At 54.2% G+C, this 12188-nt stretch overlaps 1 pseudogene; it reads right to left on the reverse strand.

Moving 5' to 3' along the window:
- Positions 1–220: 220 nt before the first annotated feature.
- Positions 221–9657, reverse strand: LOC136975673 (potassium voltage-gated channel protein Shaker-like; annotated as a pseudogene).
- Between the last annotated feature and the right edge of the window lie 2531 nt (positions 9658–12188).

Raw genomic sequence — 12188 nt, forward strand, 5'->3', positions numbered from 1 at the left:
CAATTGGAACGTCAAAAATAATATGAATCGCACGTTTCTTACGGAACTCGTCTTTCCGAACGGAAATTAATAGTTTGTTTGTTAAGTCGGCATATTAAGCCGGGCGCACTGGTATCCGGTATACCCCAAGGTACCGTACTTAGTCGGGGTATACCGGTACTTTTTAACGGTCGGGCGCGTAAGGAGGCGCGCCGAGGCGATAAATGAAGACACGAGTCGGTAAAACGAAACTTAGTTTTATTGCAGACCGTTATCTACAGAGTATTTGAGAGGATTTCAGATCTAAACATGAAATTTGTTTTTTTTTATATATTATATATTTTTTTTTGTTTTCTTGCAATGCATCGATTGCCCTTGTGTGGAGACAAAGAATATTATAATTATGTATTATTAATATCATAATACATCGAAGGTGATCGAAGAGAAACTAAGAAAAAATATGGGAATAAACTCCTGTACATGGTATTTCGGTAAATTAATCTTATATGGAATTTCCATTAATTTTCTAAATATTTATAGTCCAGATATGTTACAGGATTAATTTATTTATTTATTTCTTTTGTTTGGATAGAGATCACAACCTGTTACAGCACCTAATAAGTAAGACCTGAAAAAAATTACCTGTACATATATTATGATGAATGAATGAATCGAACGTCTGCATAGTAGTAAAGAAAATATCTCTTCATCCGCCGATAGTTTGAAAGCCATTCGACTCGGCTCGCCGTCCCGCTCGTCTCGGCGCCTGTCACCCCCGGGAACACCTCCCCGTCTCGCTACACCCCGGCCTTTCTCGCCCGCGGCGCCGACCGACCAAGGGGAAAAAAGCCTTCGCCCTGGAGGGCGGAAGCAAAGCCAAAGAACGGGGCACGGTTAACCGAAAGGAATAAGGCTGGAGCGGAGCGCCGGAAAGCGTTTAAACGGGACGGCGAGCGCGACACAGGCACGCACTCAAGCACGCATCCGCACACACACACAAAAGACGCACACGTTTCGAATTAATCGTAGTATTTTAGTTAAGCAAAGATGTGAGCAAAGACTTCCATTGTTTTGTAATTTACGACCTTTCTTTTCTCAAAGGGTAAAGGGGCCGGGCTTTGGGGCAAAACAGCTGAAAGATATAGTTTAGTAGTTTAGAGATAGATAGAGAGAGAGACTGAGAGCGAGAGAGCGTGTGACTTCTGCAAATCGTTCCCGACCGTATCGATTGTTTTTACATATTTAAGAATTGGTGAAAAATCGAGTAAATTCATATAAGCTACCCTACGTAATTTTGATACTTTAATCTCACGTGATATATATATTTTCCTTATTGGACAAACAGCAAAATAGAATTAAGTCTTAGTAACAATACTAATTGTAAGTATTACTATAGTTTAAAGTATAATAAATGGGAGAAGGTGATTATCTAAAGTCGGTTATTCTACTTATCGTCAATGGACGGTCGCCCCGCCACGCCACGGCGTGGTCCGCGCGGCCACAACCTTTCCGCCTTTCTTTCCCGATCTGAGCGCGGCGCGGCGCGACGCGCGGGCGGAACCGTACGGCGCCGGGCGCACGGGCTACCCGGCGGCCGTCGCGCTCGGTCCAACCGTTCGAATTCGGATCGTCTCTCGCTCTCGGTGTTGTGTATCTACTACTTCCGGAGGCGGGGCTTCCGAGCGCCCACCACCCGTGTGACGGCCGGGCTAACGGGAAGAGACGTCGGAGAAGCCGAGAAAAAAAATCCCAGACACAAATAAATAAGAAACACTCCCGCTACTCGCCTTTAAAAAAATAAAGAAACTTCCCGCAGCCAGCGCTTGGCGCGGAGGGAGGGAGGGAGAAGCCTCGGTCGAGAGTGTCGATGGGACAGGGTCGAACGGCGGAGCCGAGGGCAAGAAGGAAAGAAAAAAGAGGAGAAAGAAAGAGAGCGAGGCGCGGTTTCCTCGCCCGAGGATTTCGATTGTTAAGAGCACTTGGATTTGTATTTCTCCCTCCCTTCCTGGAGATGAACAGGCGTCGGGACAGAGAGAGGGGAGAGTGGGAAGCGTACGGACCGGCTCTCTCCGTCGATGCGACTAATGCCCACTCTTACTTGCCTCTAGATGTCGGACGGGACGACGCTACGCTTCTAGGTGACGTAAGAGGAGAGGAGGAGAGAAGAGCTAAGTGCGTCCCGCGCTAGAGAGTAAGGGCGGGCCAGTAACACCACTAAAGGTCAGAGGTTACGACCGTGCACGTATACAAAGACGTAGAAACGACGGGACTAGAGTATAAAGTAGATTAGTAGTAGAGAAACTAGAAGCCATGGCCCGGAGTCTGTCTATTCACTCGGTTATACGCTACGCAACTAGTGTCGGGTGTAGAGAGCGCCCCGGTCTACGCAGAGCGGCCAAGGAGAGCGCAAGGAGTCCGAACCTGAAAGCGTGTGACGTATTAAAGACGAGAGTTTAGTAATAAATGCTAAGAAAGAACGGTTAACGGTCGCTACTTTTGTGTCGAAGACCCGTTCGTAGTCGGAAGTGAAAGTGCGGCGAAGAGAGACAAATTTAGTATCGTGTGCGCAATGACAGTAAATTTCGTTCGAAGTGAAAAACGTGGCAGCAGTAAACCAAGTGAGAAGGATCTTGTTATCTTCACCTCTGAAGAGACAAACGGCCGATGGAAGATGGTCGGGAAGGGAAGAGAAGACGTAGAAACACGAAGTAGGACGACGCGGTCGAGGGAGACCGCGGCCCCCACTCTGGCGCGCTGCGACCGACGCCCCGGGGACGTCCGACTCGTGACGTGGGCGCCGCCTCTCCCCCGCCGGGTCGTCGTCGCGCGTCGTCGCGAATAAACTAACCACACCACACGAAACGGAGACGGAAACGAACAAAACGCGCCGCCGACGACACGTACGTAGTAAATTCCTTCGTTCTCGATCCAACGACAGCCACTTCTACACTCTCGATGATGATCGACTCTTAATCCAGGAAGAGGAATGGTGATGGAGGGTCTCGACTCTCGTCCTTCGATACCCAGTGGACTCGGGAGAGGCGCGTGCCTACCGTCTTCGATGCAGACTCGGGACGAAACCAATATGGCTCCCGTCCCTTACTGGCAACCGTTAAGGATCCTCCCTGACACTCGGGCGCGCGCTCCTCCCCTTCCGGAGGAGGAGGTCGCCGCGCACCACGGTACCGGGCGGCGCTTCACCTTGCGGATACCGGAGAAGGACGTCTATATTTAGAAGGTCGATAATCGTCGCCATTGTTCCCTTCTCCGGCGCGGCAGCGACAGATGTCGCCACCTCTTCGCCTCTTTCATTAAATGTTCGTTGAACCGAGCGGCGCCCAGCCCGCGCGTCGCCCTCTTCGGCCCGGGGCGCGCCCATCCCGTAGGGCGCCCCTGGGCAACCCCATCCGCCCTCTCGCGTACCGACCGCCAATCTCGGGCCTCGGCCTCTTTCACCTGGAAGAAAGGAAATCGATCGGCGTGCCCGGAAGGGGGGAAAGGGAGCCTTACCTTTAGAGGCAAAGGATACGGGTCAGCAGCAGCAATCCCGAGAAGGCCTCAGACGTCGGTCTCTATAGAAACGATGTTGACATTGTTGTTGTGAAGAGGATTGCAGTTCGGCTTCTTCTGCTGACACCTATCTGTAGTGAGAAGCACACCCTCCCCCAGCTCCATGATGTCGGAACCGGACTCGCTGAGGGAGTCTCTCTTGATCTTGGTCCCGACCGTGCCGGGTAGGTAAGGACAAGAGGTGACGTGATTGAAGTTCTGAGATTGCATCTCCTCCTGGTCCGTCTCGCGATGATAGAAGTAGTTGAAGTTGGACACGATCACCGGAACTGGAAGAGCGATTGTTAGAACACCGGCGATGGCGCACAAGGAACCCACGATTTTGCCCCAGCCCCAACGGGCCTCATATCGCCGTAACCCACCGTCGTCATGGTGACGACGGCCCACCAGAAGGCGTCGGGGATACTCTTGAAGTTAGATCTTTCGGAATCCGCTTCGGCGTAATAAACGGCACTGGAGAAAAGGATGACACCGATGAAGAGGAAGAAGATAAGTAGTCCCAGTTCTCTCATGCTGGCTTTTAGCGTCCTGCCTAAGATCTGCAGGCCTTTCGAATGCCTGGACAATTTGAAAATACGGAACACTCTGACGAGCCTGATGACCCTGAGAATGGCCAAGGACATGGCCTGGTTGTTGCTCTGCGGCGGGGGTGTTTCGCGGGCGATGCCCAGCCTCTCTTCGCGCTCTTTGGCCACCACGGTGGCCAAAGTGATGAAATAGGGGATGATGGCCATCAGGTCGATGATGTTCATGACGTCCCTGAAGAAGACCAGTTTATTGGGACAGGCGATTATACGCACTAGGAATTCAAAGGAGAACCAGACGATGCAGCAGGTCTCTATGACGAAGAAGGGATCGGTAGTTTTTGGCACTTCGTCCTCCACGACGCGGATCATGTTGTTGGTGGTGTTGAAGAGGCGGTAGTGTTTGAATTCGGGGAGGGTCTCTAGGCAGAAGATGAAGATGGAGAGGAGGATGATGGCTACGGAGATGATGGCGATGATGCGTGCACCTTGCGAACTCTCCGGATACTCGAATAGGAGCCACATCTTTCTCTGAGTCTCGTAAGAGGGAAGGGGCCTCTCCTCCTCTTTGATGAAGCCCTCGTCCTCTCGGAATTTATTGAATGCCAGTTCCCCCAACTCGTAGAACTTGATCTCCTCCGCAAAGACGTCCAGCGGCACATTAACGGGCCTCCTCAACCTCCCACCACTCTGATAGAAATAGAGGATGGCGTCGAAACTGGGTCGGTTGCGGTCAAAGAAGTACTCGTTCCTCAGCGGATCGAAGTAGCGCATGCGTCGGGCCGGATCGCCCAGCAGGGTGTCCGGAAACTGGTTGAGAGTCCTCAGCTGCGTCTCGAACCTAAGTCCGCTGACGTTGATGACCACGCGTTCGCAGTAGTCGTGGTCGTGGGGGATGGGCTCGAAGTGGGACAAGGTGGCGGGGATGCTGATGGCGGTGTCCGGTCCGAAGCCTTCCGGGTACCCCACCTCGTCACCTGTCAGCTTGTGCAACGACCTGCAAGGAGACAAGAGAACCTTTTCGTTAAGGATGCTGTCGATGGTGGAGAAGGGCAGTGCCAGCCCGTCGCACGCGGCCTCGACCTCCATCTCGCATCACGCATGCACCTCCCACGCTCCTATGGCCGGGCCCGCAGCACTCGGTGCAAGCATCACGTTCCGCACTCGCCAGCTCTGCCTCTGCCGGCTGTCGACCACGGGGGGACGGGGGTCTGGCCACCGATCGGTCAAAGTGGCCCGGATGACGGTGACGTAGCTGCGCGCGCGCCACCGGGTACGGGTACGGCAGGCCGGATGCCACTGGCTGGCCGGATCCGGGTACCGGCTGACGTGGCGCGCACCTACCTCGCCTCGGCAGTCCACCACTTCCGGAACCGGACGGGCCGGGGCCCGGCCCGTCAGGCCACCCGCCGCCACCTTCCGTCCCGCCATCGATCGCCACTGCTGCATTGCCGGAAGATGCTCCACCGCCGGGAATTCTGGGTACGCCCGTACCCTTTCGAGCGGGAGATACGAGGCGCGTTGCCCAGCATGGGTATCGGGCCCCACTCCTGGCCCTTCCCTTTGTCACCCACAATCCCCCTTCCACCCCTCCGACCACCGGGCCCAGGGAAAAGCCCGGCCCGTGGCGATTTTTGCCGGAAGGAAAGTCCTCCTCCGGAAGAAACCCTCCGATTCGACGGTAAATAAACTCGGTCACGTGCGGTACTCTGGCGCACGGCGCTTCCGGTTTCTACGTAATTTGTCGAAAACGAGTCCAATGGCGGAAGTGACGAAAATCGATCGCGACCGCGGCGATCGATTTTCGTCACTTCCGCCACGCGATTCGTTTTCGGACGGCGCTGCCGTCGCCAGAGAAACGCTTCGGGAGGGCGAAGGTCACTCCTCACTTCATCGCCGTTTTTTGTTTTTTTCATTTTCGTCGGTCGCGTAAGGTGGCTACTCGGGACGAAGGGGTCAAACTAAAAGGGTTGTGGGAAAGGATCCGTACGGCTCTATCGTCGGGAATTCTTCGGCCACGGGCGGAGGAGTCGGAAAATAAAATACGGGACGAGGGGGGACAAAAGGGGGCCAGTCGGGCGAGAGATTCCGGCGCAACGCGGCCGATCGTCATCGATCGGCGAGAAATTTGGCACGAGCGGATCCGACGCGCCAGATCCTCCGACGCCGTTCTATTTTTATTCTGCGGTCCGGCGGCCGAGCCGACCGCCCGAAAACGGAAAAGGGGCCATCCTCCCTCCCTCCGCCGCTCGGAGGGTGGGGTTCCCGACCGGCCCGAGTCGGGGGAGCGGCGGAATCGGGCGGAAGGGGAGGGGACCGGCTCAGCAGAGCGATCGATCGTGGCGAACAACAGAAAAAGGGCTGGAGACGGGCCAGACGCCAACCGAATTCTCGTCGCAGGGCGTGTCCAAGGACGGAAAGGTCCGCACGCCCGTCGATAATGCCTCGGAATCCTCCCCCGGTAGAGGTCCACCCCTTCCCTCCGCCGAGTTTCTTCTGGATTCCGCCACACCGGGAGCGGAAAGTGAAAAACGGGCGAAAGCGGGGTTCCGCCCCGGCAACCCCCCCCCCGAGCGCGAGCTAACGTCTCGACCGCTGGCGCGATGGAGTCGGGAGAAGTTTATCGGACTTAACACTTATAAATAGTAACATCGGCGGTCGGTTAATAATAAAAATAAAAGAAAACAAAGGAAAAGGCCGGGACGATTAAACGCCACAACGTCGTTTTATATGTTCCCAAAAATGAAAGAATATAAATATAATCCTGGAAACACCGGGAGGCGGGCCAACTGACGATAAAAAGTTTTCGTCTTCGACCGCGGCGTCCAACAAAAGTTAAAGCGGAAGCGCCATCTAGGTCGAACGACCATTAATTGAAAAAATCATTAGTTCCGTCGTTAGACGGCCGAGGGCGCCACCGACCGAATGGGTTTGTTTCCTCGACGGCAAGGCGCGTGCGATGACGAATAAAAGAACTTCCTTTCGTTACAAATTAATCTCCCAGGTCTACCTCCTAAAAACGACCGCCGACGGAAAAGACTTCCATTCCGGAACGATGTCGATGACGTCGTCGTTTCCGGTTTAAGAACTTCCCTAGCTAAAAGATACAGCCCCATCGCTAGGGACGACGAGATCTTTTGACATAAGAGAGGAGGAGAATTAAATAAGCAGAATGCGTGTAATTACGTTGTACTTTCTAGTTTTCTCGTCCGTTAAAACACACGGTGGTTGTTGTATTGGCCGGCGCTTTTGGCGGAATGGGGGCGAGAAGCGAATTCTCCCATCCAAAAACTCGGCCGGAGTAAACTTTTCCAGTTCTCGTCCGGGCCATTTGGATAAAATCCTAACAGATGGCGCCACTCCGCACCGATTTTGCGTCAAAGGACGAGATATCCAACGCGTCGGCGCGAACCGACGGAGGAGGAAGAGGAGGAGGGGAATCCGTTGGAACGAAATGTTTTCTCGGGCATGGGAGAACAGCCGTCTTTCTTCGGACACGCCAAAGGGTGTCCGAAGAAAGATGGCTTTCGACCCGTCCGGTTTTGTTTTCGCGCGTTGTTTATGGAGACCTTTGTGTACGCCGAGCGACGGACGGCGGCCGAAGGAATCGGTTCTTTCGAATCGCCCTCCCCCCGGTCCACTCGGCCGTCCTCCTCCCGCGCCGCGCCGCAAATACGCGAAATCGGAGAATTTCCGGCTACGTCGCGTTTCTTCCGTCGGGAGAGATCCGCCGAACGAAAAGAAACCCAAAGCTTTGATTCCCATTGATCTTTTAAAAAAGGACGTCCGGCCGAGGGAGAGAGGACCAAGAAATTCGGGAAAGGGGACCGCGATAAGGGGAATTCGTAACCTTGCGTTATTTTCGAAGAAATTCCAATTCCTGAAACGTCGTCGTCTTCAGTTCGTTCCAAACGACGACGACAGAGGGCTTCGAGTCTATTTCCACATCCCGATCGGAAACGAGGACGTTTCCGATCGGGCGGAAATTCCGACGAAAACCGGTTTTCGGTCGGGAACCGTCGCCTTCCCGGAGGAAGGCAACGCGCCGCGCTCGGAAAACGCGCGGCCAAGCCGCCGCATAGGGGTGGACGGCGTCGAATCAAAGACGCTTTCCCATTATCGTCTGGTTTTCCTCGACTGTTATTCGACGGTCCGGGGACTTCCGTCCCCGTGTTTACTAACGAAACCGTCGTTCTGCGTCGACGCAATCGTCGTCGTTAATAGCGCAGGGGCGGAAAAGGGCGAAACAAACGGAACGCTATAACGTATTCTCCACCGCCGCTTAAATCGTCACGCGAACATCCGACGCTAAAGCCACGTAACCGTTTCGGAGGATCCGAAACGGAAGAGTGGCCCCCGTCCCTTCCCCCGTTTCCGCTTCCCGCCACACACATAAATAAGAAAAGTGTCTTAATGCCGACGGCGCCCTCTGGCTCTTCCGACGGCAGCGATTTCTTTGGAAGACAACGGAAGCGCAGACGGCCCCCTTTCCCTCGTTTAACAGAAAGCAACTTCCGGTCTTTCCGGTTCCGCTTTCAGCGGCCGATTCGTCCCGTCCGCCCGGCTCTCCGGACTCGACGGCCGGATTTACACCCGGACGGTTGCCATGGCGACGTCGACGCGATCTTCCCCGCCGCCACGTTTACCGTCTTTCGGTCGGCATTTACCAACGAAAGGCGCCCGAAAACGCCGCGCCGAAAGTATTTTCCCTCCTCTCGTCGGGCGCTCGACGGAGATGGTCCGTTCCTCGCCCGTCTCCGGCGGAGACGCCGGAAGAAGATAATTTCGGCTTCTCGTCCAAGAAAGCGCATTTTAGAGCGGGAGGCGCGCGGGCGTCGAGGCCGTCGCTATGACGGGCGGCGTCGCGCCCGACGGACGTCGCATCGATCTCCGGCGCACCTGTTGTGCGTGTGTCCGGCGCGGCCGTTCGGACCTTCTGCCCCCACCGAATTTCCGTCCGGAGAAGGAAGCGGTTCCGGTCCGGTTTCCGAATTTTCCCATCGGACGGAAACGCGGCCGGTTCCGGGCGCGCGTGGCGGATCGAAGGAAGCGCGCTCTCCCGGCGGAGGAGACGCGTCGTCCTTCCGACCGGCCCGAACCGGCGGCCCGGGTCCCGCCGCCCGCTACTTCCGGAGGACGGGCCACCTGTTGGCGCGCCGGCGGAAGTCCGAAAGAGTTAGACAGACAAACGGACAGACACTTACTGGTAGTGGCACTCGTGTAAATAGTCGTGAGGAATTTGACTCTCGGAAGCGCCGGAGGCCCCGGCCTGAGACCATATTCCCACGGCCGCCATAACTGGTCGAGCTGGCGGAGGTCAAATCCCTTCGCCCTCCGCGCATCCACCCACGCGACGAGACGGTGCGTGATGGCTTGACGGCGTCCGTTCACGCCAAGAGACGGCGCCACCGCCACAGGCGACCAACGCTTCACATCTTCCGCACGAAGCGATTCCGGTCCGGACCGGTGCGATGCGACGGCCGAAATAATCCAACGCAGGGATCTTTGATCGCGCGCGACGTGGAAAACCCGGCCGAGTGTGGCCGGTGCAGCGGCGCAGTCGCGATCGCGCTACCACCCGGCCGCGGCGCCGACCATCTTCGGACAGAGGGGTGAGGTACTGGCGCAAGAGGGCGCGCCGCCGAACGGCGTTCGAACCGGGGACGGCGCGGGGAAGCTGCTATAAATATCCCTCCTCCCCGGCTGTTTTCCACCCAAAGTTTTTTCTTTCGCCGCCCGCTCCCGCCCTTTTCTCCCTCTTTTTTCGTCTCCCCACCCGGAAACAGTCGACCGCGTCTTAGCTTCACCGGAAGCGGAGAGGGGGACCATTGATTTCCGGAGTCGATCCGTTCGTCCTTCGCGCCACCGGGATAATTAAGGGCCAGACGCTCTCCGACCACCGTTTGCGGAAGGGGAGTAGGGCCGGAAAAATAGCCTGTCTCTTTCTCCCGTCTGCCACGCGCCCCTCCCACCGGACATAGATCGCCCTCTGCCGATTCAGACCGACAGAGTGCGCGACCGACGATTATCGGAAAGACGCTCTCGTTTATTCCGCGAATAGAGCGAGAGACGTCGAGAATAGAACGAAATTTGTCAGATAGAAATTTCCTTGTTCTTCCGACCTCTTCTATTTTCGTCCTCTTTATCTTTTTTCCGCGATAAATAACTCGCTCGAATTTTTCTCTGGACGAATTCTCGCCCCGGATGTCGCCACTTTCCGTCGGCGGCTTTGGCAAGGCGGCAAATATTTCGTCGCCGAACGGCGTGCGCTTTGACGCCGCCGTTCGGCGTGAGTAGAAACGAGCGCCGCAGGCCGACAGATGGAGCCACTCACCGCATTTCGTAAACTCTGCGAAGACCGGAAGCACGGGGACGGGTCGAATCGTAATTTTGTCATTAGGGCGCGTGGCGCTCGGGTGTTCCAGGCCGAAATTTGTCTCTCCTCGATTTCGAAGTTGGAAATGGCCCGCGCCCGGTGACGCCCGTGCATCCGATTTCTTTCACCGGATCAGAAAATCCGGTCTTTTCCAGTCCTTACCGAAATTATTTTCCAACTTCTGGAAATTGGAGTTACGCAAGGACGCGTTTACGATGCGCTCTGCAGCGACGACGCTGCATTTTTTCTACATATTTGGCATGGACTGGAGAGAAATTCGTCGCCGGTCTTAAATCGGTCTCCTTTGTCAGGTGGTGCTTTTTAAAAAGTGCCACTTACGAAACGCGCCGGCCTCCTTTTTTAAAGAAACTTAACGCGACCGAAACGGAAACCTTTTTTTTATTTTGTTCTGCGGCGGAGCGGGATCTTTACCGGGAGAAGAACGAAAAAGGGGGTGCTTTCTTTCCGGTCGCTTTTGGGGCCGTCCGTAAATTATCCCCGCATTTTTACTCTCCCTCCCCCTCTTGTCCCGGTTTGTCCAAGTTTCCGTAACACCCTTCTCTCTTCTACTGTGGACGTCATTTATGACCTATCCCTTTTCGTATTTTTTAAAGTTAATAAAATTAAATGATGACTCGTTTTTCTTCGAGACCCGACGACGACTCGATCTACTTTTCAAAAAATAGTAACTAATCGATAAGTAATAGTAATCGAACCCCCATCGACCCATGCGCGACCATGGTGGGAGGCGAAAGGACGACCCACTAAACTGGACCGGAAACGTCTCTTCCGCCTTCTACAGTATTTCCACATTAACCGCCCTCTATTACTAAAGTTTGCCTGCGCTTCGAAATTTAAACTTGTCCGTGCTGACGGGTTCGAGTCGCCGTTTTTGCGCAAAGTCCAAGATTATAATCTCTTTCCCCTTTCGTCTTCTAGACGTTTCAAACTTACGTATTTGTCGCATTTTTCACACAATGACGTGTGACGTGCATTGGTGACGTGTGACTCGTTCTATATTTAATTCGCACGTTTCTTTTCTCGTCAAACGCGATACGAAAATAATTTCGCCTTTCTACGAAGAAAAATGTTTCGAGGGGAGAAAATGGCAAAAACAAATTGACTCCGACGTTTAATTAAAAGAGGAAGAGAAACTTTTCCGAAACATTTGTCCGAATTAGAGGAAACGGGCTTCGATTTTTTCAATTAAAGCGTTTCGATTCGGTCGATTCTTCCCCGAGAATTTTCATACTTATTTTAATTTCACCCGTTCGCATTTAAATTACCCGCTCTTTCTTTCTTTCGATCGTCGTCTTCGTTTCGGGACCGGCCGGAAGTTAGCCCCCTTCCACCCCGCGCTTTACGGACCGTTTCCGGTTTATACTGACAAAACTTAGCGTGTGGCTCCGTCTGTCGGCGAGGAAGCGAGATGATCGGGCATTTTTCACCAAGAGGGCGCTAATTTTTCTCATTGGATTATTAATTTAGTATCGAGAAGCATCGAAAGAGGTCGCGGTAGCTCTATCGTTCGCCCGCCCACCCATAGAGGGTCGGAGATTCGATTTATTTATTTATTTTTGGAAGATAATAGAGTACGACCTGTATCGTCGAAGGAGGGAGGCATTCGTCTCGAAGTGGATGCCCATTTATAGCGGAAAATCTCTAATTTGTAAGCTTGCCGACGCTCTCCATAACGACACTAATCCCAACCATCACTCAACCGACCGTTACTGTCGATC

Source organism: Centruroides vittatus, unplaced genomic scaffold, assembly GCF_030686945.1.
Source record: "Centruroides vittatus isolate TY-2023 unplaced genomic scaffold, ASM3068694v2 contig_377, whole genome shotgun sequence".
In the NCBI taxonomy this organism is placed as follows: Eukaryota; Metazoa; Arthropoda; class Arachnida; order Scorpiones; family Buthidae; genus Centruroides; species Centruroides vittatus.